This window comes from Canis aureus, chromosome 6, assembly GCF_053574225.1.
Source record: "Canis aureus isolate CA01 chromosome 6, VMU_Caureus_v.1.0, whole genome shotgun sequence".
Taxonomy (NCBI): domain Eukaryota; kingdom Metazoa; phylum Chordata; class Mammalia; order Carnivora; family Canidae; genus Canis; species Canis aureus.
The window spans coordinates 289,788-313,136 of record NC_135616.1 but is presented as its reverse complement, the minus strand read 5'-3'; the positions used below and the strand labels follow the sequence as shown (position 1 = coordinate 313,136).

General features: G+C 49.7%; 1 protein-coding gene and 1 long non-coding RNA gene across 4 annotated transcripts in view; one reads left to right on the top strand and one right to left on the bottom strand.

Moving 5' to 3' along the window:
* Positions 1-9,546: 9,546 nt before the first annotated feature.
* Positions 9,547-12,769, bottom strand: LOC144315085 (uncharacterized). The gene is made up of 3 exons (XR_013380875.1): positions 12,429-12,769; positions 11,854-11,957; positions 9,547-10,519 (listed from the first exon to the last, which is right to left on the bottom strand). It is a non-coding gene; the product is annotated as an uncharacterized LOC144315085 (long non-coding RNA).
* A 709-nt stretch (positions 12,770-13,478) lies between these two features.
* The window catches only part of MAPK4 (mitogen-activated protein kinase 4), a 148,754-nt gene continuing 138,883 nt past the window's right edge, over positions 13,479-23,349 (top strand). The window contains exon 1 of one of the 3 annotated variants that reach the window (XM_077899752.1): positions 13,479-13,616. The gene's annotated coding sequence lies outside the window, so the exon portion shown is untranslated. Of the gene's footprint in view, positions 13,617-13,995; positions 14,110-23,349 lie in introns of those variants that run through there. The other 2 variants (XM_077899753.1, XM_077899755.1) reach the window with 2 other exon arrangements.

Sequence of the window (23,349 nt, the reverse complement as noted above, 5' to 3'; positions counted from 1 at the left end):
CAGCAGGCCGAGCAGTCTGCAGCTCTGCCTTAGCCTTTACTTCCTGCTCACCCAGAGTCTGAAGGTCAGCCAGAGGTGAGAGCTCAGGTCTTCTCAGGTCTTCTCTGAGCATACACCATACATGGGCATGTGCATGGTCTTCTAGATTCCTGCGAATATGTGGGCGCTCTTCAAAGTCCTTGTTCCTAAAGTATCTCACTCCTATCCCTTCCTCTCGAGCTTTTCAGTATGTCTGTTGTGTGCCTCAAGTGTTTCTGACAAATGCCCCTCAGGTCGCCGCTGTTCCACTCTGGTTGAGGCAACACAAAAGAAGCCCCTTGTGCAGGTTCTTCAGGAAGGCACCAGACAAGTTGAATCGATCAGCCACAATTCTTTGAGAACAGGATCTGCTCTGTTTCCTCTGGCCCCAGGAACCCACATGGACCATGACGTGGGCTCCATCTTCAAGACTGTTGCTGGTCCAGGGAGGCGGGGATGGGGCCAGGAGAAGCTAAATGCCACAAAGCTTTCCTCCTGAGAATCGGTCTCCTTTTTCTTGATTAAACATTCATCTGGTTGCTGTGAATCTTGGACTAGCTTCCAGCGTTCCAATAAAATTGATTTTGACAGCTTTTGCCAGTTTTCTCACTGTTTTTGTAGAGGCATGGTCTCATGGAGTTCCTCCCCACCCCACCCCCACTTCACAAGCATCTTAACACTGTCTTTGCCTGAAAGGATCACAGGCTCTGCGTGTCTGCAGTTTGTGGGGGTTGATGAGAAACAGAGATTCAGGCTTGGGGTGTGACCAGGGCACCATGGTGGCAGAGCTCCTGGGTGAGGTGGTACATCTTCCTGGGTGAAGGAGGTGAAGATAGAGGTGACTTTGTGTACCTCCCTCTCTCCTCTCTCACGTTGTCTACCTTAGTAAATAATGACTGTGAAATACTATGTGGCTGCCTCTGGGCTAGGCACTATTCAGGGGACAAAAGAAAGAGCAACGTACATCTGCGCCCATGACAAATGTTTAATTCTGCTGATCAGGTGGCATTTAGTATCCTTAAGCAGTTCTGGAATTAACCCAGGGAAGTGGGGATAGGTTGCTGGAACCTATGATTAACATCAGGACTTGTAGGGATTTCTTCAGGATGTGCAAGGACTAGACTTGCACTGTGTATTATGGGAGATTCTAGCCACGTGTGGCTTTTAAAATTTAAACTTTGAATAGTGAAAATGAAATAAAATCTAAAACTTAGTTTTCCAGTCATTCTAGCCACATTTCAAGTGCTCAGTTACTACCTTCAATGCGCGGCTGCTGTATGGACAGCAGAGGGTCCCCTGGGCAGTGCCAGGCTGGGGTGTGCAAGACCGACCTACAATGCTCTTCACTGCTTTTGAGAGACTTAAAACTTCTCCAACCAAATCATAAACTGAAGAAGAAAGGGCTACTGGCATCAAATGCATGCTCACTAGGATCGAGGTTATGTCTTCACCCCTTAGTGACTTGGCCCCCACCAAGGTCTTCCTCAGGTTTTCACTGAGAGATGGAAGTGCCGCCTGGGAAAGGGTGCAGGTCAGGTGTGGAAGGGGAGGGATGACTCTGGGTCTTCCAGGAGGCCGTCCTCACATTTGTCCCCCTGCGTCTCATAAATTCACGGTCAAGCTGTGGAGAGAGGCTCATACATGGGGGTAAAATGAAGACAAGCCTTTTCACTCGCATCGTGGCAATACCCTGGGATACGAAACAGTGAGAACCTGCATCTTAGCAACCTCGAGTCTTCCAGTCAATTAAGATGGTGTGTCTCTCCACTTATTTGGCAATATTCTGTAATTTTAGTGTAAAGGCACAGAAATCATTTGTTAGGCTTATTCCTGTTCTCTGTTTCTATGATATTGTACCTGGTAGGACTTAGCCATTTTTTCCTCCAGCTCTTTGTGGCTGCTGTCTGGAAATATAACTGAGTTTTCCTATGAATCTTGTCTTCTGCAAGCTTCAGAACTAACTCCTCCTGTTTCTCGCAGGTTTTACAGATGCTTTTGGATCCTCCATCTACACAATCGTACGTGTTGATCAAAAAATGCCTTTTGCTTCTGGTCGTGTCTCTGATACTAAAACAGGGAGTTACTGTTTCTATAAGATTATTCTTGGAAACGGAGAAGCTCTACCCTATTCTGCACCTCATTCTTTTTTTATTATTATTATTTAATAAACACATCTTGAAAATATTTCCATGATAGTCTATAGAACTTCCTCTATTTCCTTTTTAAAGTTTTGTGCTTCTCCATTGGAAAGACGTATCACAGCTGATTTAGCTAATGCCTCCTGAGAGGTCGTGTTGTTTCCGACCTTTCACTACCACACGCTTGGCTGCAGCGAGCACCTCTGAGAACCACAGTCTCTCGTGCGCAGAAGATGGAGGTAAGTTCCTAGAAGTGGAATTACTGGGGCAAAGCGTATAGGCAGGTGTGATCTTGGCGGATATTGCCTTGTCTTCTTCCGCAGCTGGTACCACTTTGCTTCCTTGCAGCCCTGCCAGGGGGGCCCGTCAGACGCTTGGGCGATGTGAGAGGCGGTACCTCGGCATCGGCTGCTCCTAGTCCACAGCCCCGGGGCCAGGCTGGCCTCTTGGGGGCTCGGGGCTCGGTCTGCCCACTGCCGCAGGGATGCCCTGCCTCCCACCGCTGGACTGCCTGAGGGGGTTCGCCGCCGCCTTGAGCTCTGGGACCTGCCGGGTCCTGGTTTACTTACCTCCCACTTCCCCAAACTTTTCGATCGGTTGCCAAGAAAGAGGTGGGGTGGGGTGGAGGAGAAAGATGCCTGCATTCATGAAGGGCTAAATAGAACCCACTTGAAATCTCCTCTGGGCCAGAAGAACAATGAACAGCCCTGTTATTGCCCAAAGGAGATCAGATGTAAGCGGTAAACTGAGGACCAAGGACCTGTCCCAAACAGAGGCCTATTACACTATCTCTGAGGGGCACCTGGGTGGCTCAGTGGCTGAGTGTCTGCCTTCAGCTCAGGGTGTGACTCCCGGGGTCCCAGGATCGAGTCCCGCATCGGTCTCCCTGCATGGAGCCTGCTTCACCCTCTGCCTGTGTCTCTGCCTCTCTCTGTGTATTTCTCAGGAATAAATAAATAAAATCTTAAAAAAGGAAAAAAAAACTCTCAGAAAAAAAAAAGAATTAGTGGCACCCCAATCAACCTCTCCCCCGGGGCATCGCGCATTTCCCCAACACTGGGAGCTCCCCAGCAGGACTTCCAGGGAAAGCCCTCAATTCCTGTCAACCTGCAGTTGTTTTCCACTCTGCTGCGTTTGCAGGAACAAAGTCCCTGAGAGAATTTCCTCACATCTCTGATTTCCCTGCTGCCTACTCACCCCCCTCCTGGAAAGCACCCATCTGGTGCCTGTGAGCCCCTTCCCACCCCCAGTTTCCCGCCCACTGTAGTTCCAGTGGCATTTACCATCCCTGCTGCTCCGACACAGCTGGGGCTCCCGGGGCTGACTCAGTGGGGGCTCTGGTGGGGTCTAGGGGTGTGATGAGGCCCAGAGGTGGGTCTGGTGGGGTTTGCAGGGCCCAGAGATAAGTCTGGTGGGGTCTGCAGGGCCCAGATATGGGTCTGGTGGGGTCTGCCGGGCCCAGAGGCGGGTCTGGTGGGGTCTGCAGGCCTAGAGGCAAGTCTGGTTGGGGTCTGCAGGCCCAATGTGGGCCCAGAGGTGGGTCTGGTGGGGTCCCTGGGACCCTGAGGCAGGTGTGGTGCTGCCCCACGCCCCACTCATGGGAATGCACAGCACTGGCCTCGGCTGCATTTCAGGCCCCTTTCATGGAGCGCTGGAGACCGGAGTTACCCCTGAACCTTGATCCCCACCGTGGCCCTCACGGAGCCTTCACCAGAGAAGGGCTGACACTCTGCTGCCAGTACAAGCACTGCTCCTTCCTGCCTCCTTGCCTTTACTCCTGCTGCTCCTCCCACCCTCATCACCCCACCCCCCAACACACACAAGCCCCAACCTGGAGCATTCCTCTTCAGACGGGTCAATTCTGTGCTTCCTTGAAGCTCAAGATCTGCTTTACATCATGAACGAAAGCCTCCCCTGAGCTCTAGTCCCAAGTCGTCATCCCCTCTTTCACCTTCCAATCGTTTTGGGGCCTCACTGGTCACCTGCCTCCTACTCCCTTGTGACCTCCTCATTCTGCAGCGAACAGTGTAGCTTCTCCCTTCTGGGAGTGAAAGCCATGAAAGGAGCAGCACTGTATTGTTTTTACTCTTGTGGCCACACTATGCTCTGGGCCCGGGAAGGTCCCGTGAACATCATGTGAGCCCCGGAGCAACTAATTCCTGCTCCTCTTAAGACCTGATGGCTATCAGGGCCTGGGGGGCTCCTGAGCGGCTGCCTTCTGCTCAGGTCCCGGCCCTGGGGTCCTGGGACGAGGCCCATGTCAGACTTCCTGCTCAGGGAGAGCCTGCTACTCCCACTCCCTCTGCAGCTCCCCTGCTTGTGCTATCTCTGCCAAATAAATAAATATAAAAATCTTAAAAAAAAAACCAAAAAAACTTGATGACTACTGCAGGGAACACATGTTAATTTTGACTCCGAGTGAGGCTTGTTCGGCGCCGTTCGCTCCCCGGTGGGCCCGGGCCTTCCCTGGCTCACTCAGGTCCAGCCAGCACTTGGCACCTGCCTCTGCTCTTTCATTAAATGCCCCCAGGCCGCGGCCGCTGCCCCCAGCAGCTGCACTGAGCTCCGTGGTCCAGGCCGGCTCGCTGCTTGTCCTCCGGGAGCTGCTGGGACCGGGCTGCCGTGGGGCGGGCTCCTCTCCAGCATTTGCCCGTCTGGGGCGACAGCTGCGGCTGTCACCACCCTTGAGCTCATGGTATCGCTATGACAGCATAGGATCTGAGCAGTGATTTCAACAAATATTTTGAGGGCCTTCCACTTAACTGTGGCCAGAGATAGTCCCTCTGAGGGTTTCCACTTGCCACCTCCCTTTCCTTTGTACGAGACAACCACCTAGTCTTTCTTCAGGCCTACAGCAGGGATTTTGGGGGACCAAATAAGAGATTTCCATTCTAAGTGGTAATCTTGGGGCGCGCTGTTTGCTGAAATGAATTGGAAGCAGTTACTCAGGTTTTAGGCTCAGCTCTTTGCCTGAGGATTTTCTCAGTGGCTTGGCGTCAAGAAGAGTGAAATAGGACACAACATCCATTTTAGACTTTGGCTCCGGTATAGTGGTAATAATTAACAGTGACTTACATTTATATGGCTTCTCATTGTTTATGAAGTGTTTGCATATTAATACCTTCATTTGACCCTCATAACCACCCCGTGGGAAGGTCTGCCCTAGGAGGAAGCAAGGACTTCCATCCAGGCTTGGGCGCCAGGCTCCTTCCCCAAACCGTGTTCCCCGCGTGCCCCTCTAGGAGATTCAGATTTAAATATAGGATGGCTGACAGCCTAATAAGTGCGTTCCTTGTTTGTTCTTAACGAGAGCCAGACATTGCTCTAAAATGAAATCTCTCCAGAGAAAAAGAACTTTGGTCACTGGCCTTGAGTCTTGAGGGCATCATAAGGCCCCAGTAACCCAACCTGAGGCATTAGAGCCTGACCTGAGGGGGCAGCGGGGAGGTGGGCGGACAGGGGCCACACGCACCTCGCCAGGTGTGACGGAGGGCTGCCCCCTAGTTCTGTGCGCACAGTGGGAGACTAGGCTCCTCCATGGCCGGCTGTCATGATCCCTCCAGATGGGCACCAGGAAGAGCCACCTGGGTACCCCTTGCGGGAGGGGCTTGCCTCTCCTCCAGTCGATCTGATATCATATAATGTGCTCTGGGGACACGGGGATTGTCCATCTGCTGTGTATTGTTTTCCGTCCTCATAAAGGTTCTGACTTGCGTCTTGCCCTGAGGGGTGTTTGCTGTCTCCTACCCGTGTCTCGTGGCCGCAGGGGCTCTGGGCCGTGTTGGGAGGCCTTGGCCCTTCGCACTGGGCTACATTACTCAGATGCCTCTTCCTATCTTTGCAGATATGGGACCTGCGGCCCTAGAAGGGATAAAACAAAACAAAGGAGGATAACATACTTGTAAGTGAACATCAGGTTTGCTGGTGAGGTTCCTGGCAGCCTGGTCAACGAAGATACCATGACGTGTTGTACAAACTGTGTTCTTGGAAATCAAAACACCTACGTGTTCATCTTCAGGAATGTCTCCTACTAGGGCCAGGCCCATAGTCACTACTCTATTTCTTTTTCTTCATAGCAAATTTCGCAGTTTTTTAAAAATAAAGTTTTCTGATTATAAAAATAATAAAAGTTTTGAAACATGGGGAAAATAGAAATTTAAGAAGTTTTCCCATAACTGGATATTTTAAAAAAGATTTTATTTATCTGGTTGAGAGAGAGAGTGAGAGACAGAGGAAGCACGCAAGCACGAGCAGGGAGAGGGGCAGAGGGAGGGCAAGAGGTAGGTCTCCGCAGAGCAGAGAGCCTGATGCAGGACTCAATCCCAGGGGTCACGACCTGAGCCGGAGGCAGACACTCAACCACTGAGCCACTCGGGTGTCCCTAACATTAAATATTTTCATGTATTCCTTTCCTGCCTTTTTCTTTGCATATAAATAACGTATATAACGAATTTATAGCCATATTTTCTTTAGCTTGGGTTTTTAACCAATCCATTATGAATATTCCTCCATCCTATTAAAAAAATTCCTTCGAGACCTCCTATATATTGGCTGGAGGAATATTCCATCATGGAGACAGATCATAATTTATTTAACAGCTTCCTTATTGTTTGGTGTGTGCATTGTTGCCAACATTTCTCTACCACAGATGAAGCTACGGTTATTGCCCTTGGGCCTAAATCTTGGTCAAGAGTCTCTGGTCATTTCCTTTGGATAGATCTCAACAAGTGAAGAATGTAGGTCAAAGCTCAGCAACATTTGAAGGCTCTTGATACATGCAGAGGGAAAGTTCTTGAAAGTGTTGTCTGTATTCAATGCCCCATGTCCTCAGCCCACTGACAGCTGGCTTTGGCCCCATCAGTGAGCCTGGAATGGCCCTCACTGAGATCACCAATGGCCTCTTACTGAACAATTCCATTCATGTTTTCAGTGTCATCTTTTCTGACTCCTCTGCAGTATTTGCACTGTCAGCCACTCCCACCTCCTCAAAATTCTATTTCCTTGACTTCTGAATCTCTGTCTTTGGTTCTCCTGTTGCTTTGTTATCACCATCTTCCTGGGCTTGAGAATGATTGTGGCTCCAAGTAACAGAAAACCCTTTACTGACAGTGACTGATACAAATGATTTATTTTTCCTGCATGCTAGAAGATTCTGTATAGCTGCTAAAATTGGCTTATTAGCTCACTGATCTAGGGCCAGCATCCCCAAGATTCTCTCAGCCTTCTTCTCATGCTTGTTGCTTCAATATCACACTGGGATTGCTGTAGCACCAGCCATCACCTCTACATTCAAGGCAGGAAGAACAAGGCAACAACCTCCGTGTCCTTGCGATCTTTTATTGTTTCACTTTTTATTTTATTTTATTTTTTCCTTGCCATCTTTTAATTCAGGAAGGGATCTCTCTTTTGCAGACTTCCTGACATGCTTCATTAGCCAGAACTGGGTTACATGTTGGTGTCTAAGTCAACCATGATACATCATCTGGAGGCCTGAGAAGGTGTTCACCTCCTGAGATCAAGGAATCTCAACCTGCGATTGGAACACATCAGTGTTGGTTTAGTAGGACAAAGGGGAAGGGCAAGATGTGGAGAAAGGCTTTTGGCAGGAGCGAGCAAGCAAGAGAGAGAGAGAGAGTTGCTGGAGTTGGTGGTTTCAGGTTGTGTCCTCAACCCTGTGCCCCCTGGACTTGCTTCCCTGGGAACCTTGAGCGCAGGCTCTCCTCCTAACCCCAATGTAGTGATGCCTTCACATCTTGGGTCTCCAGCCACAGCCAGCCTCCCCCGGACTTTCTCCTTAGACTCCTCAGGCAGCAGCTCCCCCACACACGCACTCAGAGCCCTCCCCCTGAAACCCACCTTCCCGTCCGTGATGGCCTCTCCCAAACTTGTCCCAATATTAAACAGGCCAAGGGCTTTCAATCATGTTTTCATATCAGAACTCTTCTGTCTTGAATGAACTTTACATAGAAAGATGTCCCATAAAACCACTTGCTTGCCTTGTGGTCCTGCTCTTCCTTCACTGAGGAGGTGGGCGTCAGGCCCGGCCCCTGAGGGAATGTTCAGGACCCTGAGAAGCAGAGCGTGTCTTGGTGCCACCCTGGGATTCCCAGAGCAGATCCCAAGATAAAAGCCCCCGTGTTACTATTTGTGAAGAAGTCCAGCACCCTCCACCCCCCAGAAGGGACTGCAGTCCTGCCAGGAAGCAGGTGCAAGAAGCAAAGAGGGAGAAAATAAGCACTTTCGAGATCTGGTGCGACTGATGGCCTGGTCTTGCTGGATCCTCTTGAGTGGCCACGTGAGCTTCTGCATTCTGGAGGAGGTGAACAACCCCACCCCACGTATTACTACGTCACCGGGGCCTTAACTCCCCTGTTCATTTAGGGCCCTCCTGGGTCTTGCAGCATCTCAGAGCTCAGAGGCAACGGGGAACGCCCACGGCAGGAAGCGAGAGGTGCAAAGCATGACCAGGTGAGGCACTACCCTAGGCCCTGCCTGCAGAGTCCCTGGGTAGAGCCAGACACCGGGAGGATTGAGGGGATCGAGCTCAGCTCACGGCTCCTCTATCTTACGGGACATCATCCCTCGGGCTTCTTGGCTGCTCCTCCCTCTTGACAACTTAAGAAAGCATAATCAGAACTCTGACCCTTCTCAACTGAATTTCCTGAGTGGCTTCAGCGCCAACTTCATCCATCATAGACTCTGTGCACATCTTAATCAGAATATTATTACGATGATTTTTTGTCAGCCAGGTTCCTTCATAGCTGGGGGCCGGGGCAGCCCTGTGAAAGCTACGTGGAAGTCTATTATTACCCACTGCATCTGCCAATAATAGGCAGGGGCTGTCCACAGGTTGGGCCAGAATTGGATCACGGCCATCCTGATTGAATAAAATACCAGTAATAACTGTAAACCAAGACAGATGCACCAAAACTTAGAAGAGCGCTTTATAGTTTCACATGGTTTTTAATATTCCAAAGCTCCTCACATCCCTTTCTGTTATCGACAGGGTATAAATCGGGAATAACTATAGTAATCATAAATAGATTTTCTTCTGGAAAACAAAACCCATAGTGGGAAACAGATAGGTGCAATTCATAAATCCACTATGGGTTTTTTTCCAAACCCACCAAGCAAGTCAATTCTCAGTGGACTCTGACTGGTTTCTCTACAATTTAATAACTCAGTTCCAACACTATCTAGAGATAGTATCAGGAGCCACAGGGTAAAGCCTTAGTCACACAACACTGTACCCCCATGCTCACTTCAGATTTCCACGCCACCCCCCCCCCCCGCCCCGCCCCAGGTTCAATTAATTTGCTAGACTGGCTCACAGAATTCCAAGAAACATTTATTTATGTTTAGCAGTTTATTGCAAAAGATATAGCGCTGATTTGGGCCCAGGTCCTGATCTCAGGGTGGTGAGATCCAGCCCTGTGCCAGGCTCTGTGGGGAGTCCGCTTCTCTCCCTCTGCTCCTACCCCCTCCCAACTTACATGCACTCACGCTTTCTCTAAAATAAATAAATCAATCTTTAAAAAATATTAAAAATACTAGAAAGGTCACAGATGAACAGATGAAGCAATCCATAGAGCTAGGTCCAGAAGGTCCCAACGCAGGTGCTTCTGTCCCCCCAGGGAACTGGTGTTCCTCATCCCCCTGACAAATGGATGTGTTCTCTAACCTGGCACCTGATCTAATCCTGCTGTTCCAGCATATTTATAGAGTTTAATCTTTCCAGAGGTTGGCACATGGGGCTGAAAGTTCCAAACCTCTAACCTACTAGGGTTTTTCTAGTGGATGACCAGCTCCCATCCTGAGCTACATGTGGGGCCCACCCTAAGTCATCTTATTAGGGCATCCTTATGAATGACAAAAGACACTCCAATCACTCAGGAAATTGCAAGGGGTTGAGGAGTTCTGTGCCGGGAACTGAGGGGCAAAAAGCAGATGTATTTCTTATTATATCACAATATATAAGTCCTATTTGTAGTTCTTTTTTTTTTTTTTTTAAGATTTTATTTATTTATTCCTGAGAGATGCAGAGAGAGAGGCAGAGACACAGGCAGAGGGAGAAGCAGGCTCGATTTGGGGACCCTGGGGCCATAACCTGAGCCAAAGGCAGATGCTCAACCGTCGAGCCACCCTGGTGCCCCCCCCCCATTTGTAGTCCTAGGGAGAAAGATGGTCATTTGTTACCTCATTTTAGATCCCATGGGATCCCTGGGTGGCGCAGCGGTTTGGCGCCTGCCTTTGGCCCAGGGCGCGATCCTGGTAGACCCGGGATCGAATCCCATGTCGGGCTCCCGGTGCATGGAGCCTGCTTCTCCCTCTGCCTATGTCTCTGCGCCTCTCTCTCTCTGTGACTATCATAAATAAATAAAAAAAAATTAAAAAAAAATTAGATCCCAGCCTTTCCTGAGGTTACTCTGCTGTCTTAGTCAATTCCAGCTGCTTTAACAGAATAGCAGAGACTGAGTGGCTTATAAACCAGGAAACTTCTCTCAGTCCTGGAGCCTAGGAAGTCCAAGATCAAGGTGGTGGCAGATCTGTATCTGGTGAGGGCCTACCCGTACCTCCTGGTTCAAAGATGCCTGTCTTCCCACTGTGTCCTCATGTGGCAGAAGGGGTGAAGGGAGTTCTGTGCCATCTCTTTTATGAAGACAGTAAGTAATCCCATTCCTGAGGGCTCCACTGTCCTGATTTCCTTACCTCCCCAAGGCCCCATCTCCAAACACTAACACTTTGTAGGGATTAAGTTTCAACGACCAGTGGGGGGAATATACAATTTTCCATCTACGGAAACACTATTTCAAAAACATCATATCTAAACGCCCTAAGGCAGGTGGCAGGGCATTTCCTGCTCCATGCAGCAGCTCCCCACTCCTGTGTCCTCCAGGATCACTGTGCACAGCATCAGAACCTGTGACTTGGGCAGCCCCGGTGGCGCAGCAGTTTGGCGCCGCCTACAGCCTGGGGTGTGATCCTGGAGACCCGGATCGGGTCCCACATCGACCTCCCTGCGTGGAGCCTGCTTCTCCCTCTCCCTCTGCCTGTGTCTCTGCCTCTCTCTCTGTGTCAATAAATAAATGAAATCTTAAAAAAGAAAAAAAAAAAAGAACCTGTGACTCAGTCACTGAGGTATAGTTTACAGGTATGTAGTCATGGTACATTTCCCTCTGGAAAACAGAAGTTCTAAAACAACCTGGAAACCTTGCCACCCTGTGGGTTCTGTGTGGTTATTTTCTACTTACCCCATCTAGGCCAGCTGTTTCTTTGGCAGTCTTCTGGTTGGGGTAAAAATAAGGAAAAAAACATTTCCTAACAACAGCATCCATAGGAGAAGAACCCATGTGATGCTGATGAGACGGAAGGGGCCAGGATAAAACATCCCAGTTCCTATTCATTCTACTGGCATTGTGTGGTAATGGACTCTGATATTAAAATGCATATTTCACACCCTCATCCCACAATTTGGAGGACAGCCATTCACTATGCATGAGCCATTCACTCATGCTCATCACACGGAGAAAATTACATTTTCCCAGTTGCCAAATGGAAGAGATAAATTATCTCACGTGGACATGCACATTGCTCCCAAGAGCAGTTTCACAGACCCAAGACACTGATCTAAAACACCCAGGAGGGAGACTGGGAGCTTTGGTGGTGCTGTTCTGAGTCAGTCTCTATTCAGACCTACCGGACTCTCAGCTCAGTGGGCGTGCTGTGGCAGGACATTTTTGTTTCTGGCTTTTTTTTTTTTTTGACAAAACGAGAATCCTTGGGGCCTCTTGTTCCCTCTTTCTAGAAAAGATGTTATAAAAATGAATAAATTAACAGAGTATTTCATATTTATGCATACCCACTGAATTGATAATACTTATTTGTAATGAAAATTAAAGAAGCAAATGTTAAAATGTTCTCTTTGGGAAACATACACAGGAAAGTCTTACCACAGATGCACACACATTTGCCTGTCACACGCTTTCTCCTTACCCTTACCTGTTCTTATAGGTTAATGAAGGTTCAGATAACCGCTGTCTTTAAGTCAGTATGTAACCTTAACCTATTACCTGCACACATACAGTAAGTAGCATTTCTATCTACATACTACTTAGAGCTGGCACTGTCACCCTTCACAGGCCATTATTGTTCCCCCCACCTGATGCATTTCCCTACATGATCCCACAATTTAAAATCTTTATGTTTTGCGCACGTTACAATCAGCACAGTTGCATGAATCACACATCAGTATTTTGAACAGTTCTTACACACCTGGAACGGCCCCACGCCCTGGAGGCAGAAATGGGGTGTGAAGCAGAAGCCACCGTAGGCAACAGCGGACTCTGTGAAGCCTGGAGGTAAGATTCTCGCTCAGAAGGCTTTGGGAGTTGGGAGGAGGGAGGGCCACAGGCAGCTAAAGCCGCTAGTGACCTCATTACACACTATCTGGATATTTTTCTCTGCCTGGGAAAGCGGCTCCTCAGCCATTCCACTGGGGCGAACCCATGAAGTGACGCCCCTAATCCGCGGGACCACTTTGGGTTTGCTGGAAGGTGCCATCTGTGTAAACTCCAGTTACCGCCGGTGTTGCTGCGGGGCCGGCGGCTTCCAGCGGCAGGTGCCCCCTGATACTCCCCCCTCCCCCTCCCCCCTCCCGCCCAGCGAGCGAGCCCGCACAGCCCAGGTGGCCGGCGCTGCACCCGAGCCCGCCCCTCCCCCCGCGCCCCTTCCGAGGCCCCGGGTCCCGCTCCCGCGGCCGGGCTGCGGCCCCAACCCCCCCGCCCCCCTCCCTGCGCCCTCACCCGCCAGGGGCTGACCCCGCTGGGAGGCCGGGCTTCAGCCGGGGTTAGGGAGACCCTGCTTCCCGCAGCCCCCTCCCTCCTGGCCGGAGCCCGACGGCTCCCCTCTCCCGGGCAAAGTGGGGGCCGCCCCGCCTTCCAAGGTGACGGGGCCCCGACGACGCGCGCCCGGGCAGGGAGGCCGCCCCCCGCCCCCCGCCCCCCACGGCGGCTCCCCTGCTTGCGGGCGCCGGGCCCTCGGGTGAGGCCGTCTCTGTAGGGGTCGCGGGCGGCGGGGAGGCGGGGGCGGGGTGCGCGGGGAGGCGGCAGGCCCCCCACGCTGGGCCCCCCACGCTGGGCTCCCCACGCGCGGCTCCCCACGCTCGGCTCCCCGGCGGCCGCAGCAGGTGGGGGCCCGGGGGCGGGGCCGGCGCGGGGCGGAGCCGGCGGCGGCGGCGGCGGCTGCGGCGAGCGCGGGGCGGGGGCGGGGGCGGGAGCGGAGCCGGAGCCGGAGCCGGAGCCGGGGCGGGGGGCGGGAGCCGCGAGCCGCGCTGTCCGGACGCCCGCGGGAGCTCGCCGCGCGCCGGGGCCGGGACCTGCCTGGCCGAGCGCGCCGGCGCCGCGACCTCAGACAAAGGCGCCGCCTGCGCCGGGGCCGCCGCGCTCTCGGGCTCCGCTCTGGGTAAGTGGCTCCCCCTCCGCTTCCTTTCTTCTCCCGGTGCCTGCGCCTCTCGGAGTTCGGGGGCCCCGGAGAAGCCGAGCGAAAAGCAGAAGCTCCTTCCCCGCTGTCCCCGCGCCCCCGCCTCACCTGGGGGAAAACCCCGACCCGGGAAGCAAGCGGATTCCGAACCGCGAGTTTGCGCGCCGGTGCCTCCCGCGGGGCCGGCGTGGCCGCCTCCGGGACCCGGTCCCCCGCCCCCGCGCCCGCGCCCGGGCCGCCCCTGGATCTGCGGTCCCGACGGGAAGGTTGCGGTTGGGCATCCCCGAGGGGTGCAGAGGGCGGAGGATTTAGGGACCGGGCGCCGTTGAGGGGACCCCACCCCCGCGGGCGGTGTGGCGCGTTTGGGGGCGCCCAGGGGTGGTTCGCAGGCGAGTTCAAATTCGGAGCTCGGCGGTGGGGTCCGCCCCAGTCCGCAGCATCTTCCCCTCCCGCCTCCTTCGCGCTGCCTTCGAGGGTTAGTATGTCGCCCCCCCCGCCCCACCGATCCAGGTGCCCATCTCCGCCCCTGCGACCCCAGGGCGGGGGCTCGGGGCGCCCGAGAGGGCGGGGAGGGAGGGAAGGAGCGAGCCCCGCCGCTGTCCCCGCCGCTGTCCCCGGCGCTGTCCCCGGCGCTGCAACCTGCAGCCTGCATCTGCCGGGAGGGCGGGCGGCCGCGGGCCGCGGATCGGGTCTAACCCCGCACCCCGGCCCGGGCCGGCCCCCCCAGCCTCCTCCCGGGCTGCGCGCCTTCGGAGAAGCAATCGGGTTCGCTTTTGTTCTGCCCACAACTCTCCAGAACCGGAGGAGCCAGCTTGGGAGGGCGCCCCGGTGGGGGGCGGGCATCGCGGGAGCTCCAGGTGCAGCCCCGAGGTGATATGGGGGGCGGCGCCCGGGGGGCAGCGGGTCGCGGTCGCTCGCCCACGCCCGGGGCGGACGGGGAGTCCGCGGCCCCCGGGGAAGCGCGCGGTGCGCGGCTGTCACGCGCCTCCCGGGCACCCTCGGAAGCGCTGCCTCGAGACGCGCATCTCGGTTCATGGATCTCTGCCTGGGATTTGACTAACGTCAGCCCTGCCCCGCTTCCTCGAGCGAGCGGTTCCTGCTGTTCCATTTAAGAGCCACTTGCAGGGGACCTACTGTGTGCGCGGCAAAAATCAGGATCCTCTTAATCTAAACGGTACTTATTGAGCATCTACTAGGTACAAGGTAGACGTGTTACAGACTTTCCAACTTAGCAGGTATTAATGGAGGGCTTCCTGTGTTCTGGTTAGTTGTGCTCTGACCTTATTTTGACAAGTATTTACCGAGCACCTGCTATGTACAAAGGTTTTTTCGTTATTGCATATGTGTGTATTTCTGCAGGATGGTCCAGCCTACTTTTGGGGGCCACGTGGAAACGAGGAAGAGAGAATGTGTCTTTGGACCCTTGAGTCTTCACTTCCTTTAGTAACTTGCTTTTTAACCTTTCTGGACTGCTTGTCCATGTGGAGCTGGGCTTCTACACCACAGCTTGGGGGGGGGTGGTTAGAGGGGAGCCGGGCAGAAGAATGAAAAAGCCTGTTCTGGGACCCCTTCCCAATTTACTTTCCTTACACTGAAAAAAAAAAAAATAGTAAGAAGGAGGCAGTTCCTTTGTGCAAAGTGCCACGCTAGTTACTGCAGTGAATGGAAGGTTAATAGGGCAAAGCCCTGACACTCAGAAAGATCGGAGAATCTGTGGTGTGGACAGAAAGACAGACAAAAGGACAATTGACTAAACCATGAAGGGGGTGTGGGGGGAGGCAGAAAGATAGGGCCAGCTTGGACCTTCCAGCCCCTGATTTCAAACTGGTGACGGCAGGTGGGGTGAGCATGTCTTTAAATCCCATCGTTTGGGTGACTTGGGGACTAAGTGGAAGAATGAAGTAGTCCTTTCTGCTAAGGGATTTGACGCCTCTTATTACTGTGATCATCTTAGGAGCCTGAGACACACTGGAATATCCAGATTGCCAGGCAAACTGTGGTTCATCAGTCTGTTGGCAAATATTTGAGTACTTACATTTAATATAGGCTGTTACTGGGGAGATATAATCTAAGATGTATTCTGTCCTAAAGGACCTAACAGTTCTTCAGATAAACACATAAAATGACAGTTTGTGCAGCAAACTTGAAAAGCCAGGAGCCAATTCCTCCTAGAATTTAATGTCAAAGAAAATTGTGAGGGAATTGTGGCCTTCCTCTTCTTAGTGAGAACCTACCATATGTCTAGTGTGTTCATCTTTTTACCGTGGCCTCCAGTGATTCATGGTAACTGCTTCATTCCAGCTTCATGGTACAGTGATCTTTTTCTTCCCAAATTATGTCCAGTTTCCCACTTAAGTTCTTTTTAAGCTACATTGTCTGATTTCTTTGGATATGAACTTGAAAGCCCCTCTCAAATCCTTTCTGGAATTAGGCCCATTATAAAAGATACAAAGGAAATATGGTAAGCTTTAGGTGAGTGGCTTGGAGGCTCTGTCCTTAAGGGAAGAGCAGAGGAAAACCTCACAGAGGCTGAAATCAGGAATGTACAGAATACCATAGACTGGCCTTGTGAGATGGAATAGGATCCTCAGGGGCAGAGAAGACTTCGACCAAAGCTTCCTCCCAAATTGAGAAAAATGGTGGTAAGCAAAGGTGTGAAGGAAAACAAACCAGGGATTTAATAGTTCTTCATCTAGCATAGTTCCCGTTCATTCAAAGTCCTGCTGCCTGAGCATTTTACTCTGCGTCCATGACCTGGTTTGGTGTCTGGGGTGGGGGCTTCACCCGGTGGGCCCCGTTTGGGGTTCACTGTGATCCCGGGGCTGGTGAGGACCTTTGTCTGCTGTCTGCTGCAGGGATAGCACTGCATCTCTGCCATTCTTTCCAGCATTCCTGGAGTTTTTTCACCTGAGCTGAACTTGATTGTAATCTTCTTCAAGGCCAAGAATGTGCCTTCTTTTTTCCCTCTCTGCATCCCTGCCTCCCTGCAGGCTCAGGCACCGTCTGTAGGTGACGTTTATGTCTGAACGCCGGATTGCCCATTTCTTCACCCTTTTCCCTCCCATCAGGGCCTGTTCTCTCTTTCTCAGCGTGAGCCACTTGGAGCTGCTCAGAGCCTTTCACTGTATGAAAACTCAGGGGAAAAACAATCTGTCATCAGTCACTTTCTCTTGAGTCTGAATGTAGGTCACTGTTCCCTCTTCCAGGGGGTCTTTGCACTTTAAGCCTCATCATGGAATGAAAGGTTTTGTCCATCATGAGAGGAATTCAAGCACAGACAAGGGCGTTTTGGAGGTAATAGGGGAGGCAAAGTGCCCTTTCTGGTGCTCCTGAAACTATGCCACTACCTCTTCATGTAGCCTCTCTTGGCAAGGGTCTTGTGATCCGTCAAAGTCTAGAGCCTTCCATGCTTTGACCTTCGTGTGGCAGCTAAAGTCAGGTAGCAGCTGTGCCTGAGCTGCCTGTCGACCTGGTCTTCACCTGCTCTCGTGTTTAAAGGTTAATCGTTTTCCAAACAGAACCCTTGCTTCCTTACCTGTCTGTACCTGCCCATCATCATAAGGCAGGGATTCTCAGCCTGAGCGCTATTGTTGTTGTGGCCTGAACAATATTTTGTTATGGGGAACCGTCCTGTGCATTGTAGAGCGTTTATCAGTCTGCCGGTTTCTGTCCCGTCAGTGCCGGTAACGTACTCCCGGCTCCCAAGTCCTGACAATCCGAAATGTCTCCGGTTGTAGCAAAACCACCCCTGCCTGAGAATCACGCTCTCTTAAGGGCTATTGGTGAATGTGTGCCATTCTGTATAACTTCCCACTTTTCTGGGAGAGGCCTTATTTAACGTAACTTGGTTCTTTTCAATAATGGCGACTTAGTAAATGTGAAATTAACTTTGTGGAACTTTCCATATGGATAATTTCATAAATCAGCAAGTGTCCTTTGTCATCCCACATAGCCTAATCTGCTCATGATGTTAAGTCAATCTTTTGAGTCCCCTCCTACCCCCCCAAAAAATTAAATCTCAAATTCTTCCCCTGGCGTGTGGCTGACTAATACACCGAAAGTGTGGGCCGCAGAACCACCGCTGCCCACAGGGTCATCCTGGCTGCTGCTTGGGCCATGGCGGGGGGACAGGAGTGTGGAGGGAAGTGGGGGAGAGGATCTAGTGCTGGTGGGACAAGATGCTTGTGTAAGAGGGATCCTCTTTCAGACAAGGACAGAATGACCAGATGAAGAAGTTGTAGGGCATTGGAAGGGTCCTGCAAGAGGGGTTTCAGTTTCCTTAGCTGCAAGTAAAGCCTCCTCCGGGAATGAACTGCGGAGTGACAGGAAACTGTGGCTGTAGGAATTGGAAAGTAGAGATTTACCTCTACCCATGACAGGCAGGGTTAAGAGAAGCTCCTCAAAGACCTGACTGACATAGAGAGCATGGACCGAAATAGAATATGGTTAAGTGCAGGGTGGCCTGTACTCCTCTTGCCATCTGTCCTCAGAAATAAACTGCCATAGCTTCAGCAAGTCCAGGTCTGCATCAGCACCAGCAGCATCTTGTAGGATGCAACTGGGGGCAAGGTTAGTTCAAGTTTAGCAGGAGGCTTCGTGAGTTCTCCCAGGCGATAGCAGTGAGGTTGGCCTGGTGCCCAAGTTATTGATTCAGAAAGTGAAGGAAGCTCTTTTTTGGCATATCGTAATGGTGTGTAGAAAGTTTACAGTAAGATTTCATTGATTCCAGCTTCCATTTTGGAATACCCAAGACTGGGACGAGACTTTTCCTTGCATTGCAACAGGCTGGGTAGGAAATACCTTTTGGGGATGGGGGTAGGCAAATAGTCGAAGCATTTGAAAACTGAAGATAATAAAACAAACCAAAAAAAAAATCTCTGTATTTTAGACTTTTCATTCGTGCACGTATTTTTCCTTAATCTAAATCAATCTACCTTCAGTGAGGAAGAGAAAGTACTATGATTATTGCTTTGGTGTTTAAATGTGCCTGACTGTATGTGACACTGAACTGTCAATATGTCAATGTCTAGATTTAACAAAAATAAAGACTGTCTACTAAAAGATGTATTGTAGGAGGGATTTAAAAAAATACCTAGTTTTCCATTTGTGTTTAAACAGATTTGATTTTTATAGAGTTTTTCAAAAGTCAAGATCTGTTTGGAGATTTTAGATCAAATTTATATGCCAGCACAGAGATTAAACCTGCAAGGGATTTTTGGGATCATGAGCCCAGCTCTCCTTGGCCCATTGTATTAATGGAGAAACTGAGACTGAAAGAAGTTAGGTGGCTTGCGGAGATTACACAGAGGTTAGTGCCAGTGCTGGGCTCGGGGTCAGGAGTTTGTCCCATACCCTTTGACATTCACGGTCACTGGAACACTGTTCTGACTTCCTGGTTCCTAAGAGCATGTTGGGGGGTGGGGGTGGGGAATCCAGGCAAGAGAAGAGTTTCCAGGTCTTCTAATCCGGGTAGAAGTAATCATTAATTCACACTGATCACACCTGTGCCAAAGATGTATGCATATGAGTAGTACCAAACGGAACCAGGAAAAAATGGAAACAATTGGATTAGTGGAATAAGATTATTTCACAAAACTTCCTATGTGAGGAGTGGTGACTGCAGTAATAATACTGTACTGTATACTTGAAAGTCGTTGAGAGAGTAGATCTTAAAAGTCTCATCACAAGAAAAAAATTCTAACTATGTGTGGTGATGGATGTTAACTAGACTTACTGTGGTGATCATTTCACAGTACATACAAATATTAAGCCATTACATTGTACCCCTGAACCTAATATAATGTTATATGTCAATTATATCTCCATAAAATTTTTTATTTTTAATTTTAAATTTTAAAGATTTTATTTATTTATTCATGAGAGACACACAGAGAGAGGCAGAGACATAGACAGAGGGAGAAGCAGGCTCCCTGTGGGGAGCCCATTGCCAGACTCAATCCCAGGACCCCAGGATCACGCCCTGAGCCCAAGGCAGACACTCAACTGCTGGGCCACCTGGATGCTCCAATTTCTATGTTTTTCCACGCTCTTGGTAAACATGACTTTTAGTGGCTACACAATTCACTCAATACTTTGGAAGCCTGTTAATTTATTGCAATATTTTATTATTAGCAAACATTGTTTGCTCCCAGTTTCTCACTGCTGTATGACTGCAGTGAGCAACTTTGTGTTCATACTTTTCCTATAATTTGGGTTGTTTTCTTGGCATATATTTCCAATAGTGAAATTATTCAACCAGGAGTGGAAATGTACCATGCTAACTAGTTGCATTCTATAAATGGAAATGATTTTTTCATATCATTGATAGTACAGGGTATTTTAATTTATTTTTAAAGATTTATTTATTTTAGAGAGAGAGTGAGCATGCAAGAACAGAGAGGAGGGGCAGAGAGATTCCCAAGCCGAACCTGTGTTCAGCGTGGAACCCCACTCGGGGCTTGATCCCAAGACCATGATCCTGCTGAAACCAAGAATCAGATGCTTAACTGACTGTGCTACCCAGGTGCCCCTTGGGTAGCTTATTCCTAAAAAATTATTAATTTGATAAATGGGAAATATGCCACTATTGCTTTCATTTCCATTTTGGTTACCAGTACGGCTAAACATTTCTCTATAGGACTGTTACCCTGTTTGTATCTTTTGTTAATCATCTAGTTTTCTTTTTTTTTTTTTAATTTTTATTTATTTATGATAGTCACACAGAGAGAGAGAGAGAGGCAGAGACACAGGCAGAGGGAGAAGCAGGCTCCATGCACTGGGAGCCCGACGTGGGATTCGATCCCGGGTCTCCAGGATCACGCCCTGGGCCAAAGGCAGGCGCTAAACCGCTGCGCCACCCAGGGATCCCTCATCTAGTTTTCTATTTGTGGTTAGGGGTCTAAAAAATTGATCTAAGTGTATAAAACCAGTTTTTAAAGGAAAGGCAATGAACTTCCGATCGCCTGGATATTCTACGAAGAATCTCGTGCGATCCTACCATTCCACAGTTCTGACACATCAGGTGCCATGTTCAGAGTGTGGAGCTGCGTGTTCAGTTCCTGTAGCAAGGCTAGGTGGGTGGGAGCCCCAGCGCGTCGTATCGAGCAGCATGCGGGGAGCCCTTGCTCGGACTTCTCAAGTGTTACTCCTCAAGTCTTCCAACAGCTTGTGAGCTATTTTGTGGTGTCCACTCACCTACGAGGAGAGTGATACACAGAAAGGTAAAATCACCATATTCGCCTCTTCTTTCTTTTCTTTTTCTTTTTTTTTTTTTTTGGTATGTTAATATTCATTATGTATTTGTGCTTGAAAGTTTTTTTTAATGAATTTATTTTTTATTGGTGTTCAATTTACCAACATACAGAATAACACCCAGTGCTCATCCCGTCAAGTGCCCCCCCAGTGCCCGTCACCCAGTCACCCCCACCCCCCACCCTCCTCCCCTTCCACCACCCCTAGTTCGTTTCCCAGAGTTAGGAGTCTTCATGTTCTGTCTCTTCTTTCAGAAGAGTTCCGTCATCAGTTCCGGGCACAGGGCTGCTCTCTCCACACATTCAAGCAGTTCTTGGACACCAGCTGGCTGTCCTGCAGTTCAACTCGATTCTGCCTCCATGTCCTGGGACAGAGCATCAGATTCCACAGGTTAAGGGCTCAGTCTCACAAGACTCCCTCCCCACACCCCCCCAAGCCAGTTGCAAGCCCCACTGGTTCTCTTTGCTTCTGACTGACTGGCTGTAAATCAGAGGTTCCCATTCCCCACTCCTTGGGTTCAGTAAATTTGCTGAAGTGGCTCAGAGCTCAGGAAACCTGTTGACTCATTAGATTACTGGTTTATTACAAAGGTGTATTAAAGAGTATGAATCAACAGCCAGATGAAGAGATACATAGGGTGAGGTTCCAAACAAACAAAGGAGTTTCTGTCCACATGGAGTTTGGGGCCAGGCGCCCGTGGTATGCGGAAGCATTCAGGTTTCCCAAACAGAGGCTCTCGGAACCCTTTTCCTTTTGGATTTTTATGGAGAGTGCATTACATAGGCATAAGTGATTAAATCATTGCCATGGGTGGCTGATGCAGCCTCTGGCCCCCTCTCCTACTCTTTAAGTCAGGGGATGGAACTGAAAGTTCCATCACTCTGTTCATGGTTAGTTCCCCTGGCAACCAACCCCATCCTTCGGTGCTTTCCAAGAGTCACCTGATTAACATAAACACAGTCACTGTAAGGAGTGGGGCTTTTTATGAATGGCAAGATACCCATCTTACCTTTTGGCTCTGAAGTGATTTCAGGAACAAAGGACAGAGACTACATATCATGCCAAAAGATGTTCCCATTGTTCTTCTTGCTCAGGAAATTTCCTAAGGTTTGGGGAGTTATGAGCCAGGAACTAGGGACAGGGACAAAGACCAGATATACGTGAGAAATGGCTTTTGGTCATCTGATTGGCCAAATACTTATTTCTTATAAAATGCAACATTGCAACTTGTAACCAGGGTTATACCATCTCCGGGTCTTCACTAGGGTGACCTACTACTGTGGTGCAGTTGGTCGTTGAAAAAGCTGAGGGTTATTAGGGTTATTAGTGATGTCCTCTGAATTCTCTTGCCTATTTCTGGAAGAACTTTGGGTTGTAAGGTTGTTTTACTCTCTTAATTTTCCTTACTGTATCTTCTTTATCTCTTTCGCTCTTTTCTGTATTTTCGATCTTTTTTATATCTCCTGGCTACATTCCAATAGTTCTTCTGATCTGTCTTCTAAATCACACGGTGTCTCTTCAGCTGTATCTAATCTGAGATACATCCATCTGTTACATTCTTAATTTTAGTTACTGAATTTCAATTCTAAAGTTTCTTAGTTCTTTTTCAAATCTTTAATGTTACACTTATATAGTCCTGTTTCCTTGTTTTGAAATGTTTAAGCCAACTTTGTATCTCCATGAGCATAGTAAGTATAGTTGTTTCACATTCTGTGTTTCTTCTGTTTTTCTCATTATCATGCTGATTCCTATTTATATCTCCTTATGTGCCTGATTATCTTTGAATGTGTGCTAGATATTGTTTTGAAAAAATATTTGCATAAATGTCATCTCATCAATTTTAAGATGTACTCCCCCCCCACACTTTAATGTCAAATTCAGATGTGGTTTATAGTTGATGGAGACTTAAATTTATAGTTCTACCTAAAATAGTAGGTACCTGACTTTTTTTTTTTTCTTCTTCACTGGTACCTAAAATAGTAGTGCAATCATATAATTAGTGATATTTAAGATTGATGAAATGCAGTAATCTGAGGCTTTGAGTGGTGCTGATAAAAATGATGGGAAAAAAATGACAGGAATTTCAGAGAAGATTTTAAATAGCTTCTTCGGGCTTCTTGGGGGACTAGCAATCCTGGGACAGTCTGGGGACTTGAAATTTTTTAGGCTACCCACATGATGTGGAGTCAGACCAGTTTATTTTTTGTTTTCTCTTACTCCTAGGGTCCCAAATGTAAACATGAAGTGGTTTACTGGGCTTTAGTCTAGGGATGTGCTGGCCCCCAGGCTCTAGAGGCTGCCGAAAGTGCTGCTCAGCCTCCTAACTTCCTCATTTGGATTCACAGTCCATCTGACTGGGTAAAAGTGGCCCCCGCTGCTTAGGTCCACGTCTCTGGACCTCTGTCTTCCAGATCTTAAGTCTGAAGTCCCTCCCAATCTTGTTAGTTCTTCTGTGCTTTTAGGA